This window comes from Impatiens glandulifera, chromosome 1, assembly GCF_907164915.1.
Source record: "Impatiens glandulifera chromosome 1, dImpGla2.1, whole genome shotgun sequence".
Taxonomy (NCBI): domain Eukaryota; kingdom Viridiplantae; phylum Streptophyta; class Magnoliopsida; order Ericales; family Balsaminaceae; genus Impatiens; species Impatiens glandulifera.
Genome location: NC_061862.1, coordinates 123616141 through 123625438, shown reverse-complemented (window position 1 = coordinate 123625438; position 9298 = coordinate 123616141). Strand labels below are relative to the sequence as shown.

The following is a 9298-nucleotide window of genomic DNA, read 5'->3' as shown; positions in this document are numbered from 1 at the left end:
GTAATTATGTGTTCAGGCCCATCATTTTATATTACGGTGGATTACTAATCAATTCTTTTATCTCTTGATGTGGGAATAAATTCTAGTAATAATGATTATTGTTTCTCACACAGCCATCACGACGAGATCACATAATAATACATCTTGTTTCTTACAATGTTTATAGGATTTCTATTTGAGTGAAAATATGATATAACTGCAAGACTCTATCAATTTATTTGACTTGTAAGTAAGTAATTTATTGGTTTTAAAACTTGCTTTCACTGATGTTCCTTATGCAGTTGTGAATTGTGTATCATAGAGGACATGAGTTCCTTCAAATGCCCACAATGCGTGCAGTGAACTGTCACATATCTTTAGACTTATAGGAAAGGCTTAGTCAGTTTATCAACTTTAATAAATTTACATAACAAGTTCTTAGTTGAAATTTTTGGTAAAATTTGTTTCAAATCAATTTTTACATGTTCTTGTTGCTGATCATAAGAATTTAAATTACAACACATCTAAGAGACTGCTCACATATCAAATGGTTCCAAGGAACTTCAAATTTTCACTTAATTCTGGGTGAATAGTTTAAAGGCTACTTGTCATAAACCTTTGAACATGTTCTTTCTACTCTTCCTGAAATCATGGTGACAAATGCTATCAAGTTTATACACTTAATAAGGCTTACTTGAAGAACTCTCCAAAAAAAGTACCCAACTAAAGATAAATTTGTGAATCTAGAATTGTGTTTAGTTGTAAATTGTGTGAGAATGCAACTTTGTGATCTAATATTGTATAGTTACTCATCTGGCTTATAGCATCCTCAAATACAGATAAATTGGTTCGTTTGAAAATATTTTATTGGAATCAATTATTATATTAAAGCAATTTTGTATATATTCAATTGATAAACATCATTTGTGGACTACTGATGATTGATCATCATTTTAAGAAATTTTGTGAGAAATGTTGTTGATAGGGAGGAGTAATTTGTTTCTTATGAGAAAACAATGAAGAGTAAATTGGTGTAAATGAAATGGTTTTGTACCAAATATATTGTTCGACAAAACTAAATTGATTGAATAAAGAATAAATTGACAATTACCTAGATATAATTTTAATTCTTCTAGTTCCCTCCTTAGTAAATCATATTTATTTTTCACAATTAAAATGTAACATATACTGCATAAAATGATAAACTTATTTGATTTTGAAAATTACAAGGATCCATGATGTATGCTTTAGTCTAGCAATGAAAGAACTTATGATCCTCTAGTTGCAAGGAGAGGTTGAGATCGACCCAATTAATTGGTATCAGTTGAAGCAGTACCTTTCGGACAGTTCTCTCCCTCTACTTTATTTGGCAGGGGAAGAAAATACCATTTTCTATCAATAACACAATTAACTTGAAAAGGGTTTAGGGAAGCAACATCCTATTTATCAATAGGCAATAAAATATTGTTATTGGTTTCTTTGCCTATCTAACTGAATAGGATTTGAAGACACGATCATTCACATCAATTGAAGTAGGAGTAGGAAGAAAGGAGGCGGAGAGCGGTAACTTCTAGAATGCAAGCAAGGTAGCTTGCTTACTTGAATGTGTACGCGATAAGGAATGAAGCATTGACCATAATAAAGTAAAGAGGCATTTGGAATGCGACCATTTGCTGTTGGCGAAGCTTAACGAATGGGTCCCTTAGGGAGCGGGACTCAAAAGAAATACTAGAATTCGAAATTTTGCGCCACGAAATGAATAAAAAACATTTCCAATAATGAAGTAGGAAAATGCCATTCCATTGAACTCATTATGCACTAGTTGGAAAGAGAATGGGAGTTTAATAAATTTTGATTGAAATCTTCTTATCATCCTTTAAACTCATGATACTCTATTTTTAAAGAGAATGGTAGTTCAATGGACTTCCATTGAAAATCTTTTAGTTAATCAATAGACATAACATATATTTTTTAGATACATACTTATAATTTCTTACAACTAAATACTCTATGTACTATTGTTGTTAATAAATTTTCCAGAATTTACCTATATGATTGTATGATAAATACCAGTATTTTTGGAAAATTGAATGGGTAAGTCAAGTTTCTTTTGAATATAAGATAATAAATAGTTATTAATCATTTATGTATAATTTTATATATATATATATATATGGTCGATTAAAGTTAATTTCATTAATAATGGATACATATAAACCCAAATAACAAAAGAACTGAAGATTTTGCCTTGACGATTCGGTAAGACAATATTCCATGTATGTACAACATATGTAGACAGTTTCCCTAAGAAATAAATGATGATGTATTCAATAAACTTGAGGTGATCTTAATAAAGAACCCTTTCTATGTGCAATGAAAGTAAGTAATTCGGTAGCCACGCCTTCATTTTATATTAGGGTCGATTGTGAATCAAAACTTTTTTTCAATGTGGGACAAATACTAATAATAATCCTTCTTGTTTCCCACACTGTCATCACGACATAAGAAAAAGAGAGAAAAAATTATGCTTTGCTGTTGGTTCTTCATTTGGGTGTTCAATAGTCAAGAAACTTTTGAGGATGATTAATGTAGACCGAGATTATTGACATCATATCCGGTAATGGTTTTATTTTCGTTAGAAAGATAAGTTGTTGAGAAGATAACTAGGTAAGTGTTGCTTCATTTGTTTACTCTTAAGAAGTAATCGGTGTTTGTTACTAACAACTTCAATGATGTGAATTTTCAAGTTCAGTTTTTGCGTTATCACATGGGAATGGGAATGAAATGAAGAGTAATTCTAATGTAAAATTCTTTGAGTTTGAAGTAAACCAGACTGTTGTTACATTTACTTATAGTAGGATTTTGCTTGATGCTGAACTTATGGACAATCGATCCCTCCACAATGGTGAAAGGGGAAACTCTGAAGTGATTTCTAGGGGAAAGGTTTTGTGCATCATTTCCAAAAACAATTGAAAATACAATCAAGGAATGAATATAGATTTGACCAACAATAAAATAAAATGGGAATCCAATAGTCCAAGTAATCATACCTTAAAATGTTCATGGGATTTCTAGCTAATTGTTCAAGTAACTATACCTTACAATGTTTATAGGATTTCTAGTTGAGTGAAAATATGATACAATTGTAAGGCTTTATCAATTTGTTTGAGTTTTAAAGTTGTGTTTGCAGAATCTAACTCTTTAAATTACTTTTCTTACTTTCAAACCCTAAGGGTGTGTTTGGTGATAGGGATAGGAATTGGAATTGGCATTGAAATTCTAATTCCAATTCTACGAAAATTGGCATTAAATTACAATTCAATCCTATGTTTGGAAAAATTATAGAATTGTAATTCAATTCCAATTCCTATGTTTGGGAAAATGATAGAATTGTAATTCAATTCTAATTCCTATGTTTGTAAAATAAAATATCGGTTCAAAATTTAAACCTTTTAAATATGTTTTCACGTTTTTGGCACGTTTAATACGTTTTTGACATGTTTAACACGTTTTTGACATGTTTAACACGTTTTTGACATGTTTAACACGTTTTTGACATGTTTAACACGTTTTTGACATGTTTAACACATTTTTACACGTTTTTGGCACGTTCAAAAACGTTTTTGACATGGTTAACACATTTTCACAATAAAACACATTTTCACACGTTTAACATGTTTTTCACACGATAAACATGTTTTTCACGTTTCTCACACGTTTTTCACGTATTCACAAGTTTTAACACATTTTTCACACGTTTTAACACGTTTTTCACTCGTTTTCACACATTTTAACAAGTTTAACATGTTTTTCATGTTTTCACACGTTTTCACATTTTCACACGTTTTAACAAGTTTAACATTTTTTTCACGTTTTGGCACGTTTTTAACATGTTTAATACGTTTTTCACACGTTTAACATGTTTTTCACTTTTTTCACACGTTTAACACATTTTTGGCATGTCTAACACGTTTTACATATTTTTAACACATTTTGGCACATTTAACATGTTTTTCGCACGTTTAACATGTTTTACACATTTTCACACGTGTTTCACATTTAACACGTTTTCATAAGTTTAACATGTCTTTCACGTTTTTGGCATGTGTAACACGTTTTCACACGTTTTACACATATTTGACACGTTTAACATGTTTTCACGTTTTGGCAAGTTTAACATGTTTTCACACGTTTTTTAGGTTTTCCATACGTTTTAACATGTTTTTCACATTCTTCACACGTTTTTCACACTTTCACACATTAATCATGTTTTCAACACGTTTTTCACGTTTTTGGCACATTTAACACGTTTTTGACATTTTACATATGTTTAACATGTTTTTCACAAGTTTTGATAGGTTTAAAATGTGTTAAACATGTCAAAGACATAGAAACGTGTTAAACGTATCAAAAATGTGGTAAACATGCCAAATAAGTGAAAAACTTGTTAAACGTGCCAAAACGTGTTAAACGTGTTAAAAACGTGTTAAATGTGTTAAAAATGTGTCAAACGTTTCAAAAACGTAAAAAACATGTGAAATGTGTCAACAACGTGTTAAACATGTTTAATGTGTTAAAAACGTTTTAAACGTGTTAAAAACATGAAAACGTGTTAAACATTCCAAACATGTGAAAGACTTGTTAAACATGCCAAAACGTGAAAAACGTGTTAAACGTGTCAAAAACGTACAAAATTGTGTTAAAATGTCAAAAACATGAAAACTGATTAAACGTGTCAAAAACGTAAAAGAATGTGTTTAATGGTCAAAAATGTGAAAATATGTTAAACGTGTCAAAATGAGGTAAATGTGTCAAAATCGTAAAAAAATGTGTTAAATTTATCAAAAATATAAACAAATGTGTTAAATGTGTCAAAAACGTAAAAAAAACGTGTTAAATGTGTAAAAACGTGAAAATGTGTTAAACGTGTTAAAAACGTGAAAAGCATGTTAAACGTGAAAATTATGTTAAACGTGTCAAAAAAATGTTAAATATGTCAAGGACGTGTTAAACGTGTCAAGGACGTGAAAAACGTGTTAAATGTGTCAAAAACGTGTTAAATGTGTCAAAACGTGGTAAATGTGTCAAAACGTGTTAAACGTGTCAAAAACGTGTTAAACGTGTCAAAAACGTGTTAAACGTGTTAAAAACGTGAAAATCTTGTTAAACGTGTCAAAAACGTGTTAAACGTGTCAATGACGTGTTAAACGTGTCAAGGACGTGAAATACGTGTTAAATGTGTTAAGGACATGAAAAACATGTTAAACGTGTCAAAATGTGTTAAACGTGCCAAAAACGTGTTAAACGTGCCAAAACGTGTTAAACGTGTCAAAAACGTGTTAAAAACGTGAAAATCATGTTAAATGTGCTAAATGTGTCAAGGACGTGAAAACGTGTTAAACGTGTTAAACGTGTCAAGGACGTGAAAAACATGTTTATTTTGTCAAAACATGTTAAACGTGTCAAAAACGTGCCAAAAACGTGTTAAATGTGTTAAAAACGTGTTAAACGTGTTAAAAACGAGAAAATCATGTTAAACGTGTCAAAAACATGTTAAACGTGTCAAGGACGTGAAAAACCTGTTAAATGTGTCAAAACATGTTAAACGTGTCAAAGATGTGAAAACGTGTTAAATAAGTCAAAACATGTTAAACGTGTCAAAAACGTATTAAATGTGCCAAAAACTTGTTAAACGTGTCAAAAACGTGTTAAACGTGTTAAAAACGTGAAAAGCATGTTAAACGTGAAAATTATGTTAAACGTGTCAAAAATGTTAAATATGTCATGGACGTGTTAAATGTGTCAAGGACGTGAAAAACGTGTTAAATGTGTCAAAACATGTTAAATGTGTCAAAACGTGTTAAACGTGTCAAAAACGTGTTAAACGTGTCAAAAACGTGTTAAACGTGCCAAAAACGTGTTAAACGTGTCAAAAACATGTTAAACGTGTTAAAAACGTGAAAATCTTGTTAAACGTGTCAAAAATGTGTTAAACGTGTCAAGGATGTGTTAAACGTGTCAAGGACGTGAAAACGTGTTAAAAGTGTCAAAAACGTGTTAAATGTGTTAGGGACATGAAAAACATGTTAAACGTGTCAAAACGTGTTAAACGTGTCAAAAACGTGTTAAACGTGCCAAAAACGTGTTAAACGTGCCAAAAATGTGTTAAACGTGTCAAAAACGTGTTAAAACGTGAAAATCATTTTAAATGTGTTAAACGTGTATAGGACGTGTTAAACGTGTCAAGGACGTGAAAAATGTGTTAAACGTGTCAAAAACGTATTAAACGTGTCAAAAACGTGTTAAACGTGTCAAGGACGTGAAAAACGTGTTAAATGTGTCAAAACGTGTTAAACGTGTATAAAACGTGCCAAAAACGTGTTAAATGTGTTAAAAACGTGTTAAAAATGAGAAAATCATGTTAAACGTGTCAAAAACATGTTAAACGTGTCAATGACGTGTTAGACGTGTCAAGGACGTGAAAACGTGTTAAATGTGTCAAAAACATGTTAAACGTGTCAAGGACGTGAAAAATGTGTTAAATGTGTCAAAACATGTTAAACGTGCCAAAAACGTTTTAAACGTGTTAAACGTGTTAAAAACGTGAAAATCATGTTAAACGTGTTAAACGTGTCAAGGACGTGTTAAACGTGTCTAGGACGTGAAAAACGTGTTACATGTGTCAAAAACGTGTTAAACGTGTCAAGGACGTGAAAAACGTGTCAAGGACGTGAAAAACGTGTTGTATGTCTAAAAATGTGTTACACGTGTCAAAAACGTGTAAAACGTGCAAAAACGTGTTAAACATGCCAAAAACGTGTTAAATGTGTTAAAAATGTGAAAATCATGTTAAACGTGTCAAAAACGTGCTAAACGTGTCAATGACGTAAAAAAGGTGTTAAATGTGTCAAAAACGTGTTAAACGTGCCCAAATATGAAAATATCTTAAACGTGTGAAAATCGTGTTAAACGTATTAAAACGTGTTGAACGTGTTAAACATGTCAAAAACATGAAAAACATGGTAATTTGGAATTACAATTCCGACCTAAAAAGATTGGAATTGAGAACTATCCAATTACACTATATTGAATTCCATTGGAATTCTAATTCCAATCCAATTTTTAATATTAAAGTGTCTAACAAACATAAGAATTGGAATTGGACCCTATAATTCCAATTCCAATGCCAATTCCAAGGTCATCAAAAACACCCTAAAGGCTTTATCAATTTGTTTGAGTTTTAAAGTTGTGATTGCAGAATTTAACTCTTTAAATTACTTTTCTTACTCTCAAACCCTAAATGTAATGGAGAAGGAAAGGTTACCTTCATCAAAAAAAAAAAACAAAAAAAAAAAAAAACCTTATATACTTCACTATTTTGTTTTTTTAAAGAATGCCATAGTGGCAGTGAATATCAACTCCCTCATTTGATTGTGTCAATCCATTGAACTCATGATCCCCTAGTGAACACATAAAACATTTTTTATTTTTGTTTTGTCATAAAGGACAATTTCTCTTTTCATATGGTGAGTTAGTTACTGCTTCCTTGAAATGTAAAATAATTTGTGTTAATATATATATATAGAAAACAAAAATCTATTGATGGAATAAAAATAAGGGAACATTTAGACTTAGAGAATCGGTAAAGGCCGCGCGAACGCAGGCCCCCTCAGGAAAAAATTATGACGTAGATTCAACCAACATGGGCTGATGTTAAGCAGGTACCCTTTCTATGTGCAATGAAAGTCACAGGCCTAGGACATGGACCTTCTTGATCGTCAATGACCCCGTCTAGGTAAGTAAGTAATTATGTGTTCATGCCCATCATTTTATATTACGGTGGATTACTAATCAATTCTTTTATCTCTTGATGTGGGAATAAATGCTAGTAATAATGCTTCTTGTTTCTCACACTGCCATCACGACGAGATCACATAATAATGCTTCTTGTTTCTTACAATGTGATTTCTATTTGAGTGAAAATATGATATAACTGCAAGGCTCTATCAATTTATTTGACTTGTAAAGTTGTGTATGCAGAATCTCAACTCTTTGAATTACTTTTCTTACTCTCAAACCCTAAATGGAATGGAGAAATAAAGTGAAAAGAAAAGAGAGACAAAGGCCAAATATAGTAGACATGCAACTGGAACTGGTGATGTCCCTATTTGACAAAGACTGCAATTATCAGGTACTAAAACTAAACTTTAGTTTACAAAATTTGAAAATATTTGACCAAGTATTCATGCCCTTTATGCATACTGTCATCACAATAGGAATCATTTTCTTTTCCTAGAAGGTAGAAGTGAGTGAAAGTTGTTGGTTTTAAAACTTGCTTTCATTGATGTTCCTTATGCAGTTGTGGATTGTGCCCACAATGCGTGCAGTGAACTGTCACATATCTTTGGACTTATAGGAAAGGCTGGTAAGATGAGTACTGAACCATTTCTTGGTGAGACACATAAAAAATCACAGTCAGTTTATTAACTTTAGTAAAGTTACATAATAAGTTCTTAGTTGGAATTTTCGGTAAAGTTTGTTTCACATCAATTCTTACAAGTTCTTGTTGTTGTTCATAAGAATTTAAATTACAACAAATCTATGGTTCTGCTCATATATCAAATGGTTCCAAGGAACTTCAAATTTTCATTTAATTCTGGGTGAATAGATTAAAGGCTACTTGTCATAAACCTTTGAACATGTTCTTTCTACTCTTCCTGATATCATGGTGACAAATTCAATCAAGTTTATACATTTAATAAGGCTTATACTTGAAGAACTCTCCAAAAAAAGTACCCAACTAGAGATAAATTTGAGAATCTAGAATTGCGTTTTGTTGTAAATTGTGTGAGAATGCAACTTTGTGATCTAATATTGTATAGTTACTCATCTGGCTTAAAGAATCCTCAAAAACAGATCAATTGGTTTGTTTGAAAATATTTTATTGGAATCAATTATTATATTAAAGCAATTTTGTATATATTCAATTGATAAACATCATTTGTGGACTACTGATGATTGATCATCATTGAGACATTTTGTGAGAAATGTTGTTGATAGTGATGGAGTAATTTGTTTCTTATGAGAAAACAATGTCAAGAGTAAATTGGTGTAAATGAAATGGTTTTGTACCAAATATGTTGTTCTTCAAAACTAAATTGATTGAATAAAGAATAAATTGACAATTACCTAGATATAATTTTAATTCTTCTAGTTCCCTCCTTAATAAATCATATTTATTTTTCACAATTAAAATGTAACATATTTGCATAAAATAAGAAACTTACTTGATTTTGAAAATTATAAGGATCCATGATGT

General features: G+C 31.0%; 1 non-coding gene across 1 annotated transcript; it reads right to left on the bottom strand.

Moving 5' to 3' along the window:
* Positions 1–7622: 7622 nt before the first annotated feature.
* On the bottom strand, positions 7623–7782 carry LOC124923036. Its single transcript, XR_007098076.1, has one exon. It is a non-coding gene; the product is annotated as a U1 spliceosomal RNA (small nuclear RNA).
* Between the last annotated feature and the right edge of the window lie 1516 nt (positions 7783–9298).